This window comes from Herpailurus yagouaroundi, unplaced genomic scaffold (genome assembly GCF_014898765.1).
Source record: "Herpailurus yagouaroundi ecotype Mexico unplaced genomic scaffold, PumYag 162, whole genome shotgun sequence".
Classification (NCBI taxonomy): Eukaryota; Metazoa; Chordata; class Mammalia; order Carnivora; family Felidae; genus Herpailurus; species Herpailurus yagouaroundi.
In genome coordinates, this window is record NW_024412403.1 from 11325490 (window position 1) to 11344035 (window position 18546).

At 39.6% G+C, this 18546-nt stretch overlaps 2 protein-coding genes across 5 annotated transcripts in view; both read right to left on the minus strand.

Annotated features, from left to right (window-relative positions):
• Window positions 1-18546, minus strand: part of MRPS6 (mitochondrial ribosomal protein S6) — a 67849-nt gene that overhangs the window by 48782 nt on the left and 521 nt on the right. The gene's annotated exons all lie outside the window — the stretch shown is intronic.
• SLC5A3 (solute carrier family 5 member 3) overlaps window positions 1-18546 on the minus strand; it is a 35022-nt gene that overhangs the window by 15541 nt on the left and 935 nt on the right. The window contains exons 1-2 of one of the 4 annotated variants that reach the window (XM_040483987.1): window positions 5026-5816; window positions 4201-4390 (exon numbers count right to left, since the gene is read on the minus strand). The exons of the other annotated variants lie outside the window; for them this stretch is intronic. The gene's annotated coding sequence lies outside the window, so the exon portion shown is untranslated. Of the gene's footprint in view, window positions 1-4200; window positions 4391-5025; window positions 5817-18546 lie in introns of those variants that run through there. 4 annotated transcript variants of the gene reach the window in all.

The following is an 18546-nucleotide window of genomic DNA, read 5'->3' on the forward strand; positions in this document are numbered from 1 at the left end:
CTATTAACCTCCCATTAGGTAATAGAATAAAAATATAATTATTATAATAAGCAAATCCAACATCTCTTTCCTAGTATCTAGGGTGACCAGGTAATTTATCTTCCAAACTAGGAAATTATTCTGGGACAATCTATAAAATCCAGGACATATAGTCACTCTAGAAATAAAGTCACCAACAGAGAACAAGAAAAACAATTCCTAAAGCTATCAGGACTCCACATCATAACAAATTCAATGAAGCAAAGGGACTAACAAAGGGTAGAATACAGTGACACTAAAAGTGACCAAACAACAATCATTTTAGCTTTGGAGTCACTTTAAAAACCACACAAAGGACCACCTGAACAGGCCAGTCCAGCACTACTAATAGTATTCTTGCCAGGTCTTGCTTACATTCTGATCCAAGGAAAAATGCTCACTGGAACAGCTAGTAATTTCAGGGTTATAGAACACAGACACTCTGAAAACTAACATGTATATAAGCGGCGTAATCAAGAAAGCAGACAAACTGAAGGGCTGGAGCCCAAGCTGTTTCTTCCTAAACGCAGGATGGAGGCAAGTAATCTCTATCAGCCTCAAGTGTCTCCTCTGTAAAATCAAATCACCAACTAGCTCCTAATGATTTGATAAGGAATAATTAACACAGAAAGAACAGAATATTGACGCTACAACAAACAGGCACTCAGTAAGTGTCTCTTTACCTTCTACAACTTGTGTGGACTAAAAATGATATCAACTCCTTTTAAATTGTCAACTATAATACAGGCATATTAGGTTCTTCACAAAAGTTATTTACAAAGAAAAGAACTAGGTAAAGTAATATATTAAATATGCAGTTCTCCCACAAATATTTCAAAGAGGCTCTCAACCATATCATGAATAATTAGTTCCTACTTACGTCACTTCAAGTAAAACACAAACTAAATTTATACAAAATTCTTAGGGACTTTTCATAACTCATTTTCACTTTTGTCACCTTGACTCAAGGTTCAGTAAAGCAAACTCCACTAGCACAGTAGACTAATGGTGCATGGTACAGAGTATGTGAGTACTCATACAGGACCTTCTTCAACCCACACTTATTCTAAAAACGTAGAAATGAGTATTGGTAGCAGTTTATCAGTGACACTTGAAAAGCGAAAGAAGTGTTCCTAATACAACTGATATGAATTCCAGCCAATTTCAAATTACAAGTGGAGCTAAAGATAACATTACATGTAATCATATGATAGAACAGTCCCTAAAACATGTAAGGGGTTTGCCCTTAAAATCTCTCCGCAAAACATTTCTATTATACCTACAACCTTACCTATTCAAATTTTTAAAAGTACATAAGAAATGCATGAAATTCTGAATTCAAATGGCATTTAAAGTGTATTCTAGGGATTTCTAGTCCCAGTGTATCATCACAGGGGTGGAAGGAGAGGCAGAGTGGGCAGGGATCTGAGCCCCACTCGAGCAACCCCCTACCGATGGGAACAGCTCCACTTTTAGCGAAGTATGGGGGAGGGAAGGGGTTTAGGAGGACGGTTTCCCATGTAAGTAAACCATTTCTTCAAATAAAATCTTATTCATCTAAGAAAAATCATAAACTACCAGATTTATCATTTTATCCATATACACACATTCCCCAAGATATACTCATTGTAACCTGCTTCTATCAATACAGAAGTCTGGCTCACAATGTTTTGTACTGTTGTTGTTGTCGTTGTTGTTTTAAAAGTCTCAAGAGAATGAAAACCTTTTGGGTATGGGGACAACTTTCAAATTACCACCAATCTCAACGTTTATGTGGGTGATACCACATCACGTATATGGAACAAACTCCAATAATCTTCTTGAGAGAAATGAGAATATGAAATAAGACAGCAGCAGCGCCTATGTTTGCTTGTAAGAGGTGACGGTCAAAGACAAGTGAGTGATAAATGACACTAACTGACCTAAGTCCTAACACCTTATATAGACACTGTACCCAGAGTGCTGTGTGCATGACTGTGCTCCTCACAACAATCACGGGACAAGTAGTTATTAATGACCGTTTCACAGATGAGAAACCTGAATCCAAAAAGTAGCAGAACTTGCCCCACTTATTATCAGTTATTATTTGTATTTACATCAAGATCTGCACTCACATTCATTTGTCTAAATAGTTTCCGCCCTTGTCATCACTAGGCAATACCAACTTTAATGACATTTCTTTACTCATAGGAAGAAACATAAACCGTATCAATTAATAAAAGATCATTCCGTATCAACCATGTTTAAAAATCTGTGCTTGCAGAGAAAATACCTGAGGTGCATATATGTACATACAGCAAATGTTTACAAAATGGACAACAACACAGGATAAAAATTCAACTGAAGTAGTTATGTACGATCACATGTAAATGGATACATGTAAGGAGAAACTGAGGTAAGTAAACAATTAGAGCAGATGGCGTCAGCTGTAAGACCAGGGCTTATCCTCCTTGTCACCATCCAAAGCCAAGGTTTCTGCCTTCATTCTCTCTGTACTGTTAATCAGTCCTTTCACCAGAGAATAAAAAATTAAATCTAGTCCCTTCTCCACCTGACTTTGTTACCGTGGGCTCTATCAATCTACTACCCAAGCCAGGCATCCTTCACCTGCTAAAGCCTCCATCCTTAAGACATTAGGTTAAAAGAACTGGCAATACCTGATCGTCTCTCGGACGAGAGAGTTCTCGTAGTAAAATCTGTGGGGGCACAGTTCTGACTGAAGTTTGGAGACCACCTATCCTTGTTTGGGAGTGTGAATAACTTGGCTCATATCCCTTAGACCCGTCTTCCTGTCAGTCCTCCCCATCTCAAGGAATGGGAACCCATCGTCACTACTGCCCAAGTCCTATGACGTCAGTAACACAGTCATCCTTGACTGACTGCTGCTGCACGGTCTCTCTCAAGCCACACACCATCAGTCCACTGGTCTGTTGGGTCTACCTCAAAAAATGTATCTAAAATCAATCCACTTACAATTTCAAATGCTAGAACTCTGATCCGAATCACCATTTAATCTCGTCTAGTTAACGAAATGCCCTCACCTCTTCACCTACCTCCAAATTTTGGCCCTTGCCCGCCGCACGGTATCAACAAACACAGGAAGCAGTCACCCCTTTATTCACAATGCACCAAACACACCTATGGGCCCTGACATTTGCTGTTCCCTCTGCAGGGTACACTCAGCACTCCCAGATTTTCACAAAACTTGCTTTTTTCTCATTCACATCTTTGCTCAAAAGTAACTGCCCTAGCCATCTCAGTCTCTCATCCTGTTTTATTTTATTTATTTTTAAAAGTAATTTCTACACCCACCGTGGGGCTTGAACTCACGACCCTCAGACCAAGAGTCTGATGCTCTACTGACTAAGCTAGCCAGGCACCCTATCCTGCTTTCTTTCTTTCCACAGCACTCGATACCTTCTAACATACTGTAAACTTGTTTATGTTTGCTGTCTCCTCACTACCAGAATGTAAACTCCATCAGGGTAGAGATTCTTGTCTGTGCTGTTCAGTGATGCAATCTATGTCTAGAACAGTCTGGCACACAGCAGGCAGGCCAAGTGTTTGTTAAGTAAAAGAATCAAATATTAATGATCAAGTACCCAACCGAGATACCCGATACTTTCAATATCCTACACAATCATCAATGGTGGGTCTTTTCAGGCAATAAATGATGGCAGATTATTAAAAGGCCAAAAGGGAGTAGAGCATTTCCTCCCATAACAAAAACATCAGCTATCACAAAGTTTGGAAGGTGTGTGGAATGACCAGGCAAATCCAACTAGGCAAGAAGCCTTTTGCTCAGATAAAAATCTCAATTGGGGGGAAAATCTCAATGGGCCATGAGGTAGTAAAAATCTGTGTCCGGAGACACGATCTCATCCTACCTGCCCACCGTAAGAGTGGTCTACATACTTCATTGTGCTCACTCCACTTCAGAACGTGCTCCAGGTATTAGCAACATCCACCTCGTAGTGCGCAGTGATATCCAAGTGCTTCTTGTACTGCAGTCATTTCCATGCAAAAGGCAGGTCAGTGTGGGCAAGCAGCACCTTCCTTTAGCCCACTCAATACAAGCCCAAGCCTCTCGCTAACGTCAGCTTATGAAGACTCTCTCCCTTCTCCGCCTGACGGTTTAAATGTTTCCAAAGAACTGAGAGTTACTTTGTTAACTACACTTACCAACACTAGTGCCAGGCACCATTTCTACACTACATGTACCAGCTCATCCAATCTTCACAAAAACCCCAAGAGGAAGGCACAATAATCATCCTCAATCTACAGATGAGAAAATTGAGGACGTATCATGAAGGAAGTCCAAGAACATCCTCAGCGAAACGAAGATGAAGAATGTATCCTTTTATAACGTTCCCTAGGATGATACACATAACAGGAATAAACACAAGTCAGAAAAAAACCTCACTGATACAAAAGGAAAAATGCAATTAGACAGTCACCCTTTATAGTCCCTAATGAATCAAAGTCTAACCTTATCTCTAATCATGAGAAAGCAACGATATAAATCCTACGCAATGGTTACAATGGATGCTAGAATCCTTAGGTGAAAGGTTGATGGGGAACTTTAAACTGGATGGATGAGGCTGACAGTATCAAGAATCAATCTTCTCTAAAAGGCAGACATATAATGCCACACCCAGAATACTTATGTCCTCTTGCAAAACGGAACAATCAAATTTCTACCTGCCAGTTTACCGAAAATACCCGGAATAGATGAACACATAAAACACCAGGAAATTATCAAATTCAGAAAAGAAGGGTGGGGAATCTGTTAGAGTAAAAGACTCAACAGGCCATCTGGTAAATGTAGCCTGTGGACCTTGTTTGGACTCAGATTCAAGCAAACCAACTGGGGAAAAACATTTGAGACAATTCGGAGAATTTGAACATGGAACTGTTATGGAATTCATTTGATGTCATAAAAGCACTGTGGTTGGCTTTTGTTTTTCTTTAAAGCCCTTAACTTTTGGATGCATACGAAACACTTACAGGTGAAATCTTATATCTGTACTTTGCTTTAACGTAGTCCAGCAACAAATGATTCAGAATCATCAACAGATGCTAACCCCAGTGGAAGACTGAAGAGAATACTCAGTCTCAAGTTTGTCACCCTAGAGGTCACGGACTACAAAAGGAAGATACATTTACATTAGGGCAATCTAATGGCTATCACCTACACCAACTGAATGCTTAACATCAATAGTGAGACAAACTGACATGCCTCTTGATACAATACACTGACATCCCTCTTTAATAATTATGCCAACAATGTTTAACCTATCTCTAGTCATGAGAAAACCAACTTAGACAAATCCAAATTGAGGGATTCTGAAGACCAGTGGGCCTGGACTCTTCAAAGTGCTACTGTCATTAACGACAAGGACCAGAGAATTGTTCTAGATCAAGGAGACTAAACAACTAAATCCTTGATTGATTCTCGATTAAATACTGGATTAAAAAGTTAAAAGACATTAATGGAATAAATTTGAACGTGTACTGAACATTTTATAATACAGTAGCAATGTCAGAATCGTGCAATGGTTATGTTGTAGTTAGGAAGTAAAGCCCTTATTCCTTAAGAAAAACAAAGGGCCACGTCAAGATGTCTGCATCTCTCCAACAGTGCAGATTAAAACAAAAACAAAACAAAACGGCAAATACGGCAAATTCTAACAACCAGTGATCTAGGTGAAAAGCCTGCAGGTGTTAATTGAACTGGTCTTTTTTTTTTTTTTAATGTTTATTCATTGGGGGGTGGGGGGGCAGTGGGGAGCAGAGAAAGAATCCCAAGCACGTTCCGCCCTGTCAGTGCACAGCCCAAAGCAGGGCTCAACCTCACAAACCGTGAGATCAACCTGAGCCAAAATCGAGTCAAGATGCTTAACTGACTGAGCCACCCAAGCATCCCTGGTCTTGTAACTCTTCCGAAGATTTAAAATTTTAAGATAAAGTTAAAATAAGATAAAATACTTCCGAAAACAAAACCAAAGGGGCAGAGTGTAGATGAAGCAAGATTGGTAAGCGTTGATTGGCTGCTGAAGCTGGGTGATGGGCATAGTATGGAGATTCACTACACTATGTCCTTTTATGTGTGCTCAATTCTGGATCTTAATTTTCACTTCTATAAAATGGGGAAAAAGATGTACCTTAAGGCAACGTCTAGATTACTAAATGAAAAGGCCCTGTGGACAAAAAATAAGCAATAAACAATTGTTATGCACTGTCAATTCTTTCAGGAAAGGTTTGAAGGCAACCGACAAAACAAAAGCCTGCTGAACTGAATGCAAAGCTAACACAGAACTCCGACATATCTGCACTTGTTCATCTCTTCTGCCCCCAGTTACCGGCAGCAGTGTACTTAAGACTCCTCACTTAAGTTTCCGCCTTGCCTGAGCACTCTAACAAAAATACAATTTGCCACATTTGTCTCTCATCACGCTTTCTCTAGCATCTGCTGGTTTGTCTCCCTTACTAGAACGTAAGCTCCAAGAAAGCTGGAACTTTGTCTTCCAGTTTACCACTATATTCCCCCAAAACATGGTACTGCCAGTCCTCTCTGCAGGCACTCAAAATAGATGTGAACTACTTCTTTCAATCTAAAGGGACTTTAACTGTACCACCATGATGTTGTAAACTCCTTTTACAGATACAGTGATGAAAAGCAGAGCTTGCTTCTAGGTTGAGACTGCTCGTGAGATGCTGGCCCAGCCACTCACTGAGCTGTGTGACCCTGGGCACCTTTCTGCTTCAGGTTTTTCACTTGGAAAATGGAGATCACACCACCTCACCCTTAAGATGGCCGAGTATTGAAGGAGAAAATACACACACACACCCCCTGCTTGAACTACCCACTAAGGACTAGGAGTATCAAACAGAAGGTTCAGAAGGAGAACATCCACCATGTCAACTCTGTGGTTCACCTTCATGTTTTCTGTGCTCATCCAACTTGATGTCTTATATTCCTGGAAAAAAGATTCCTAGAAGGAACACATGCCAAAATTTTCTTTTTCCATGTAACAAGGGCCAGAAAATATAAACACAAGCCTTCTTGTAGACCAGATTCTAATTCTCCCAGGAGGCCAAGGCATAAATAGAAGATCCTGAAACTGGGATGTTTCCTCAAGCAGATACATTTGGTTGGAAAACTTTTAAACTTTCTAATTTTCTTCAAAGGTTGGGGAATATAAGATTTTCAAGAAGTAAAAAGTAAGACCACAAAACAGGATAACTTTACTTCTATTTGGAAGGATTGGTAGAAATCATGGCTCGAATTGAATGTAAAAAGTGAACATAAAACCGGGGTATGGTGTTACAGACTACGAATGCAGCTAGATTTTCCCCTTGTATTTCAAAGATAGGAAAGGAGACTGGTCTAAAAAATCCGGAAAAATAGGATCACAACTGCTTTCCATGAATGTCAGAAATTTGAAGATGCTTAAGTTACAGCTTCCAATTATTTCAGCCTAATCAGATAAAATATTTAATTTAAAAAACTTTATCAGGAGGACTTTTTCTTCACCTTGGTTTTCTTAAACTGACCTGGCAAGTACTCCTGGCCCTTAGCCCATACGAGAATGGTTCCTGAGACCGACACTGCTACTACAGCTACTACGGACTTAAGCTCATCCTAATGGAAATGTGGTGTCTAAGGTTTTCAAAACCGCAATTACTGTGTATGAGAAAGCAACTGTGTGAAGTATGCTAACAAAACAGAAGGCAAATAGCATACCAGCAAAAGAATGAGAATCAAAACAACGTATCACTGGATCATGCATTTACTTAACAGGTTCAACCAATTTTTTTTAAAGTACATCTTTTCTATATGTAACATACACCTGGCATAGACCCTACTCTCAAATTTAGCCTTTCATTCACCAACACTCACCTTAACACTGAATCAAAACCAGAACTGAACGGTATTTTATATTCATAATGTACCCATCTACCTAAAGCAAAGGCTACACATGGGTTCCAAGTCAAGGACCTTCTCAGCACCTGAAATCCAAGTGCAGCTAAGGTCTTGATCACCACCCTGAGAATGTTCCCACACTGGACTACTCCACAGCAGTCTGGCTATATGATAGCTGCACTTGGATTTCTTGACGAAAACTCCAGCATTTTAACAGTAAGGGTGGGTGTCAACAAGAACATTTAAAAACTGAAGTCCAAATGAAGATAACACCAGCACTTCTGGATTCTGGGGCAGAAGCAACCGAAGCCAGTTTTCAAGCACTGAGGGCTCCAGGTTGAGGAGGTTCAGATTAAGGTTTTGTTAAATCTGCACTCTTCACTTGCAATTCTGTTTTTAAGCTCTCACCCACACCAACCACTCCTGAAATGTCCCCCAAAGTGGGTAGGGATTGCCTTAACCAGGACGCTGCAATCATGGTAAAAATGAATTGGCGCCGGGGGGGGGGGGGGGGGAGGCGGGGAGAAGCAGGACTAGAAAGGCAGGAAAGAACCGGAGATGGACCTGAGATTTTTAATTTACTATTATGTATATGAAGTGAGAGTGGGGAAGTAACAAAGACAAAAAATGTCAGTCAAGATAATAACTTGGCTTCCAATCTACAGAAACATGAAGCCTGGTCAAAAATAAAAATACTAGCTGGGGCTCCTGGGTGGCTGAGTTGGTTGGGTGTCCGACTTCGGTTCAGGTCATGATCTCACAGTTCATGGGTTCAAGCCCCGCACTGGGCTCTGTGCGGACAGCTCAAAGCCTGGAGCCTGTTTCGGATTCTATGTCTCCCTCTCTCTCTGCCCCTCCCCTGTTCATGCTCTGTCTCTGTCTCAAGAATAAATACACATTAAAAAAATAAAAATACTAGGGGCGCCTGGGTAGCTCAGTCAGTTCAGCATCCGACTTCGGCTGAGGTCGTGACCTCACGGTCCTTGAGTTCCAGCTCCACGTCAGGCTCTGTGCTGACAGCTCAGAGCGTGGACCCTGCTTTGGATTCTGCGTCTCCCTCTCTCTCTCTGCCCCTCACCCACTTATGCTTGCTCACTCGCACTCTCTGCTCCCTCAAAAATAAAAAAAAATTTTTTTAATACAATAAAAAAACACTATATCATCCCCTTGTTCTAAACTGTGAATGGAAGAGCACCTACATTTTTTCAGGGTAATATTATATTCCAAGGCTCATGGGTCATATAAGCTAATGCAAACTTCAAAAAATTTCATTTTCTCGACAAGCTGTCTGCTCAAAATAGTACTGCAAACCCCAAACAGCTTAGTACAATAGGTATAAACCAAACTGCACTAATGCATGCTTAAAATACAAAATACAAAAAAAAAAAAAAAAGTGTAGTACTAAAAATACTAATTTCTGACAATTTACATTAAGTCATACTGCAGTTCTTGTGCAAGTCTCTGAAGTCTATACGTACACTTTAGCCTAAATGGGCATACCTAACACAGTAGCCCCAACTAGAAACCAATACTACTTTTAAGAATTAAACATGTTTGCCATTTATAGTAATTAACTGTTAGTCCTATCGTAAACCAATGACCAGTTAAAAAGTGAGTTTATCAACATGTGAGCAGCAATTTCTGAAACCTAAATTCTAAAAGAAGTCTAAAGACCATCAGGGACACCTTTAAAAAAATGTCTAAAGCCAATGATCTCAATCATAAATTCTAAGATGGTAGCATATCTGACCAACAGATAGATTTCATTTGGTTCATCGTGTTTAAATATTTTTGAGTTAATTGCCAACATCTTAATCATCAAATTTTCTATAAAATCTGGATTTCTGGCTGCAAACACTAGGGCAGAAAAGGACAAGCTGGCAAAACCAGACCCACATTCCCAGGCAACAGACTTGGTTAATAAGCACCGTCCCTACCAGGACACACAATCTCCTCCACCCAGCAGCCCTTCCATTTTGCCACAGGCCCTCCCAACCCTTTGCAGTCTTGAGTTGAGACACTCCGAACTAGGGCAAAATATAATCTAAACCGAGGACGACAGTTATACTTACCCGGTTTTAAAACACAATAGTTAAAAGAATCCAACACACATCCCGGCTATTCCTCAGGCAACTTTGTTAAGTAGCTTTTATTAACTCACGAATACATTTACATTCACATTGCCGGCTCCCAAACAGAATGAAAAGGACTTAAGTTACCAGCATTGCTATTCCTCTTGGTCACAGTCTGGTTTCTTCCGTAATAGACTCACATATACACATTTCTCAAGTGTGCTTCAAATGGTGCCCAATACCTCATACCATCCCCAATCCCATTATGCAACTTCAGCAAAATAAAATAATCAGGTACAGAGTCACAAATTAAGTCTGAAATGAGGTTGGATTTAAAAGATTGACAGTTAAGTAAACATCAAAAAAAATGCACATTCTCTTGTAGAAGATCTTATCTTGGACTCGTTAGATCACGAGTATTCCTGGCTTACAAAACAATTACTAAAAAAAATAAATAAAAGCGTATTAATAAAATAAATATATACATTCCAGCAGCATGTGCTGTAAAATAGTTTTAATTCTTTCATAAAAGTAAAATCTGTACCAACAGGAATGGAACAAATCTCTTAAAATCACCAATTAAAATGAAATATTTAGTTTTATAATACAATGCTGCATCAGAAATGAAAAATAGAATACTAACTGAAAATACCATGGAGTGTGAGAAATCAACTGGGCTATCATCTATGTGCTCCATCTGTTTTTCGTACCGAAGAGTTCACCCTTACAGCTTTAGCAATTTGGTCACATTAGCAATCGAATACTCACTGAATAAATCAAAATACTGTTTCCCCCTACACTTGCCTCAAGTCACCTTAATAATTAAGAGCGTATCCAAAGGAATTCTTCTGTTTAGATTTTCCCTATCTGTCACTTTTCCCAACTTCTCACCTAAAATACTAAGTCTTACTAAGCACTAGTTATAATAAAGTTGGATGGGAATGATAACACAAAGACCAGATGCAAGTAGTGTAGCTCTTTATGAGGAGTCCCAGTGCACAGTGCCTGGCAAAAGCCAGCAGTTGTTAATATAAATGATGGACATCAGTCTGACAGATTGTTCTAAGCTGGTGGAGTTCGTGGGAACCCTCATACTCACACGCTACATCTCCTAGAATCAAAAGCTTGCCCTTGCTTAATTAGTATGCAAGCTATTATGCAGTATGACTCATGTTATAAATTCAAATACTTACTGAGCAACTACCATATTCCAGGTCTGACTGTCAGATTCTGATAAAACTTACATATAAAAAAATTTACCTTTTGGAGTCTTCTCATCAATAAAGCGGCCATAATGAAAAACTACATAATAAAAGTTCAATAACTTGCCTGATATCACAAAGCTACTTCAGCGACATACTGAACACCTATTACCTCCAAGGTCATGTTACCACTTTATCTTCAGACTCTCCAACTTAGAGATTACTCCCATTTTACAGCGAGGAAATGAAGATCCAGAAAGGTTAAGATTCCTAGGAGATAGGTGCCAGGAACCAAAACCAGGTCGATCTGTCTCTAGCTCTTTCTAGTATCCCCGTGCCAGTTCTTTGTTTATTTCGACATAATACAACCAGTATCTTCATTGAGGGTCTTATGTTCTTCTAATCATTCAGAAAACAAAAATCAGAACACTTACTGAAGCAGAAGCTTTCATATCCCAATCATATCCAAACGTAACAGGTTAAAAAAAAAAAAGGGGGGGATTAACGCTAAAGCAGGAAGTCAAAATGTCATACATACGTACCTTAAACATTTTATTTAAGTTTAACACATAAATGTACATTCATTTGCCAATCTTAATATGGGGTCAAAGCACTTGGAGAATGGGATCGATGAGGAGGAGCGCCTTGCTGATTGAAGTTCCTTCTGCTTGATCTAAACCACACCTATTAATGCATCATCTACAATTTCCATTTTCAGTTTCATTAAAGTGGAAAGCACACAGAATCCTTTGGGACTAATGTTCTTCCTCCCAAACTTTTAGTTACTACGGCCATATCTAATTCTACAGCCATTATTTTAGGAACTCACCTTTATCAAGTCTTTCCAAAGAATCCAACTTGGTTTTCGGGGAAAAAAAAAGTTTTGCACTCATTTTATCAGTTTACATGATATTTAATTATTATAAAAACAAGATTACCTGCCATCAAATAGTCTTGAAAACGAACACCACTTCTGGTAGGCATATTATCTTGCCCAGTGCAAGCCAAGTGCACTGACTTGAAAGCAATTCACTAACACAAGAGGTCAGCATGCTATCACCCAAAACTGTTTCAGAGATGAGAGTAGGAATCCCAGAAGGTAGCTAAGTGAACACAGACATGTGCAGTGCAGAGGAGCGGAGAGGATAGAAATGAAACAGGCTGGACTCTCAAGAATTTGTAATCTAGCAAAGAAGATAAACATTCACCAATTAACTACAATATGCAGTAGAAAGTGATCCATGTGATAAGACACAGGAAAACACCATGCAAATCCAAAGGAAAAATTACAGTCTATACTCCCCCAACAGTGCAGGCCCTCAATATTTTTTTTAATGTACTAACGGAGTGAAAATGAATTTGAGGCAAGTTTTCATGTATATCACGGGTAATATGGAAAGGGAGGGCATTCCAAGAAAAGGAGGATGACACAGGCACCAAAGAAAATGAAACGTAATGGTATTTATGGAGATCTACAACAGGTCTGTGTACTTAATATATGGAAAGGGGAATGAAAGAAATTGATATGAAGTCTAAAAACAAAAAAGTTGGGCATTCTATCACAGGTGGCCTTAGATGCCAGACTTCATTCTGAATGTCTCTGAAAAAGAGAGGTGTGCTGGAATTTGGCAAGTGTTGACACAATCAACTATTACAGAAAGACAATGAAGTAGTCAGAAAGCCACCACTATACAATGCTTTGTATTATCTCCTAGTTAAAAATGAATCTCAACTGAATCTGAATTTGACTGTCTTACAGCATCTCAAGAACTATTTTTGTACTCCAAGAAACATATTTACTACAGGCATTAATTATCCTCCCCTCAGCAGTGTGTTAGAGACCAGCTAAGAAACTGCAAGAATCAAGATAGAAATATTAGTGGTTCAACCTGAGCAGAGAAGACACTACATGGGATTGGGACTGCAGGAATATAAGGAGTTGCATTTGCTCAGCCACAGGTGACAGAAGACAGAGAAGCCACAGAGTAAGTTAGACCAGTTTTAGGGTAGGCGACTCAAGTCTGAACCATATTGAGTTTGCAGTGCCAAGGGGACATCCAGGAGGCTATATAACCAGCACACAGAAGAGCACAAAACGCCAGGGTTCTGGGCTTGTTACCAAAAAAAGGCAAATCATCCATATGAAAGTAAAAGGTATAAATATGAGGAGGAAAATGGAAGGCATTGATGCAGAAATGTCAGAAAACAGCACCGTAAAGCTAATACTGAACCTAGGAAATTTTGTTTGTATACTCTAAACCAAGGGTCAGCAAACTTCTTCTGTAAAGGGTGAGAACAAATATAAAAAAATAAACAGGGTTATGTTCCAATACACCTACATTTATGGACACTGAAATTTGAATTTCATAAAATTTTCACATCATAAGTTATCCTTCTTTTGATTTTTTTCCCCAACTACTTAAAAATGTAAAATTCTTTCCAAGCTCACAAACCATACACTACAGGCGGCAGCTAAACTGGCCTGTGAGCCACAGTTTGCGGACTCCCTGCTGTAGCATAGAACAAAGATAAGAGAATTGGATTAACTGTCCTTTTCCAAACTCCTAAGGGCAGTTTTTCCTTTAAATATATTAATACCTTACCAGACATTCCTTAAATTTGGTTGATTTCCTTAAATTTGGTTCCACTAAGAGAGAACATGTGTTGACATCCCTGCTGGGTAACAACATTGCCTTTCACTAAGAAGAGGTATTCTTTATAAGGAACAGAAAAATTATGCTTGTACTACAAATACTGCAAAGGCAACTGAATGAAAATTATTACCTTAGAATTTGTCCCTCATTGCTTTCAAACTCTTTGTTTCCTTTAAAGTGATTTTGTGATCTAAAGGTGAGAAGATTCAATAGCAGTCTGCACATAAATTCCCAGATTTTTAAAAACCTATAAACATGAGTAACGAATGTGCGGGTCATGAGTAACAATTAAGAAAATAAAAATTAGTGCAGAAATGTCAATGCTTCCGATAAGCAGTCTTAACAAATACAAACCACATCTGGTGAGGAAGGATTCCTTACCCCCAAGCCACTCCTTGTACCTTAGCTGTAGCTCAGGGGCAGGAACAGGACTCCTTCTTCAATCACTTGCTGCGGCAATGAGCTGTAACCCAAGAAAACTTTAATACCAAATGAGAGTATAACATTGCCCACAAGGCTCAAGTCTTTCATTACTGGAGAACTATTTTCAGTTGTCTGGTTTCAAGCAGACAAAACACCAAGGGTGATTATTAAAGATACAAGCTAAGCTGTTCAAGGAGGGCCCAAAAGAAAAAGACTAACTTCTCCAGCTGACAGCTAGAACAAAGAGGTTTCCTTTTGAACTTTTGTCTGCCACCACCTGAGAGCAGAAATGTCACTATTTCCTCATCATCAAATGTTGCCAACAAGCCAAGCTGCAATGACCTAGGTTTGGCCAGTCCCATACTTGAGTTCATTATCATTAGCACTTTATGTCTCCAAAAGGGATCTCAAATGCAAACATTCTGTAGATATTACTTTCAGAGGATTCTATGGTGGAAACAACTCTAGAACAAACACAAAACTGTTGCCAGTTTTTCTCATCAAAAAGGCTTTAGTAAAGAAAAATAGAAGACTCTTCACCGCACAATCAGAAAGCCTACTGCTTTCTATAGGAATTACAGAAATTGTAGAAATATTCAAGGATTGGAATATCACTACACTTCTATTTCTAAACTTGTAAAACCCAGGTTGTTAAGTTAAACTCAGATTACAACATAAAACTCTTCGCAAAGAACTATTTCAATGACTGATTTTAAAATTTAAAATATAATCTGCTTTCCAATGAAATTTAAAATGAGAGTATTAAACATAAAATGACCAGTGAAATCTGTTTTAATGGAAAAGAACTCAAGATTTCCAAAGTAGCTCTCTGCTATTTTACTCCTAGTAGAAAAGTATATACAAGATAAATAAACACTATTTTGTTGTACACATGTGCATTCATTTAGCAATTAAACTAGTTATTATTTAAACCACTAATCTTTAATTCTTCATGTAAAAATTCCTGAGTAGCCATGGGAAAACTTCAGGAAAAGATATTTGCTCAGGGTTTTCACAACTTTAAACATGCCAACTCTGAGAAACATACTAACACGTGACAATTAAAATGTTCCTAAACTTAAAAAAAAAAACTTCCTAAGCAAAGCAACCACAGAATATAAATGTTCTGCATAGATTTTTTCATCTCAAAATTCTTCTTCCTGAACCCATCCTAAAAGTAAAAATTTTATACAATTTACACAGCTTTTCCTAGGCTTTTCTTACACAGCACGTGGCTTTATCATTCACATATTGGCAGCTGTCTTCCGCCTAACTGAAATTAAATACCAATCTTTAAAATCTAATTTCAAGGTGAAATGAAAGGACATCAGCCATTTTCTCAAGCTCGCCAGAGAAAGGTCCTCAGGAGTCAGTGTCAGACCTCACCAGAAATGCATCACCCCTCCTCTCTCTACTTGAGTGTTCCCACTGCAAGAGGACAAGGTGGAGGTGAAGAACGAACTCTCCATCTCACAGGTAGGTAGTTTCTCAGTCGTCAGAAAACTCCGATGCTACCTGATATAGGTATATCAAGATTCCAATCTTTTTATTCTGGAAACCCTTCTATAAATATAACAGAAGAATGATCTAAGCAACCGTCTTTTCAAATGGCTTTAGTCATCACCTTTAAAGGCCTGGTTTCACAACATCCATTACTTTACCATTTCTAATTTCAGAATTTAGCCACACTTTCACCTACTTTTCATGCTAAATTAAAAGTCGGGGAGAAACAAAAATATGACCACTTTTTTTTATATACACACATTAAAACAAACTTCAAGCTAAATGGCACCTGCCAAATAAATTTGGTCTTGGAAGGACTGGTAACTAACTACATTCATGAATGTATAAACTGGGAAATGCAACAAAAACAGACTCCTTTAACTTCCAGTTGCAAACTGAGAAAGAACACAGCACTGGACATTCTAAGGGACTGATCAACACAAAATTGTATAGCTGAATAAGGACTCGTGCTGTATGCTACACCTTGAAATCTGTCAACGGAAACTCCCACAAGTGACTGTACTACAGTGCACTGGGTCTCCGCTACACGAGATGCTGAGCCTAAACACGGTATCGTGTGTTTTAATTTTAAAAGTTCTTGTTTGCTCATTTTTAAGGAGCCCAGCTAGGAGTCAAAGGAAATAAAATAGGGGAGGGGAGAGTAACATACTCCAAAGAGACTAGGAATGCTCTTCAGGTTTCCAGAGTACCACAAAAAAGAAACAAAGAGGAAGACCTCTCTGGGAATCCAAAAAACAAAAAGCTGGAAAAAACACAGTCTCAACTTCCATGTCTCCTGTTAAGAACTGTCAACATAAACCCATTTCCTCAATTCCAAGACACATAAATAATAATTGGTTGTGAGATAAATAAATAATAAAATTGGTTGTGGGAGACGGGGGGGGGGGGAATAAACCATCACCATTAGAGGGGGTTTCAGAATCTAAAAATATGAAAAATATGCAACTTGGAATTGAGAAGTTACAAGAGGCTTCCTGCAGCAGAAACAAACTGCCACAGACTGGAACGGAGGTTTCCCAGGCCTGCCAAAGGTGTTCAAGCTCACAAGTGGCATTTTGCATTACATACCTAATGTTCACTTTTTCATTCATTTTCCCAAGCATCGATGCTATTTTAGAATCCAATTCCTAAACTGAAAACAAAACTGTTCAAAACCAGAAGTCTGTTTGTTACACATTCACAACCTCCTCCAAAACTAGTTTTATGGGGGGGGGAAAAAGGTGTTTTTGCTGTTGTTTAATCTTACTTTTATTCAGGTCAAGGAATTCAATACAACTTCACCACTGTTACAATGTCCTATCAGAGGCCACGGAGGCCTCCTCCTCCAGGGAGGAGTTCACCTTGATTATCTGCTAGTGGGTCACCCCACCCCCTTGAATTTCAAAGAAACTATTGAATTATTTTCCCCAAACTAGCACTAAAGTAAAAAATGTTTGCGCCACATACAGGAGCATACAAAAAACAGAACACAAAAAAATACATAGAACATGGCAAAGGCAAAACATTTAACTAATCTACTTGGAGCCATGTGAACTACCCAATGTACTTGGCAGCTATGCTAAAGACAAAGTGCAGCGTTTTCATTTCAAAGGTTTATGGAATGAACAAACATTAGGTCTATACTCGGACTCTTTAGCGATCACCTGTTTGGTCCCAAAACGAGGTAAAATAAATGTCAATAAAACACTTTCCCAAGCTCTACGGCATCGCCTCAGCACAGATTAAAGGGCAGGGCCTAACCAATTTCTACATAATTAAAAACGTTTCCTTTTAAAAAATGTGCTTTTTGTCACCCCTCTTTCCTCTTCTCTTTAGGCATAATATCTCAGCATGGAGACAGAAGACCCGGGGTTGGGGGGAGATACTCCAGAGGTTAAACAACACAATCCTATCTTCTTCCAAATTCTGAAAGAACGAAGTTGGGGACACAATGGCATGCCTGACCAGACTCTCCGGACCTGATCAAGAGGCACTGGTGTCCTTTCCCACTTTATAGTGTGCCAAGACTGTAACAACTTCCTACCGCTCCCTGACTGCCAGTTTTTCTACAGAGGTTGGACCATGATCCCAGCCTTAAGTAAGTTGAACCAAACTTCACTGAATAGCTACTCCTCAAAATTGACCCAGAGCGTGATTATCTAGCTGTAAACAGCTCTGCTTCCCAAGTTCAGACGTGGTACAGGTTTTATTATTATTTTTTTTTTTATTATACCTGGGCTTGGGGGTGGGGGTGGGGGGCACACACCACACTCTACGTTACCGAATTCACGGGAAGAATGGGGATTTCGGCGAAGGCTGGTGGAGTACCTGACCCAGAACAGAGGACGAAGAGCTGCCTTCCGGCCGCGGGGCCCTGTCCTCGGCCACACCATCACTTGCAATGAACGGGCTGCAGGTTCGCTTAGCATCCCTCCAGACCTGAAATTCCCTACCTCAAGAGCAATCAAAAGCAGGGGGAGAAAAAATTTCTTCCGGAAGGCGCAAAAAAGGCCACAACTTGGATGAATGAAACCGGGCTAAGGGCACCCGGAGCAGGATTTTCGCTGAAGTCAGAAAAAGAAAAGTCAAAGATTTTTTTAACGTGAGACCGGTTACAAACGCCCGTGGTCCAGATCACTGCACAAACACGCTGTGGAGGACGTTTTATTGAGCGCGGACGGCTCCGGGGCGGCCGGCGGGCGCTAGTGTGGAGGCGGGCGGCGGAGCGGGCGGCGGCGGCGGCGGCG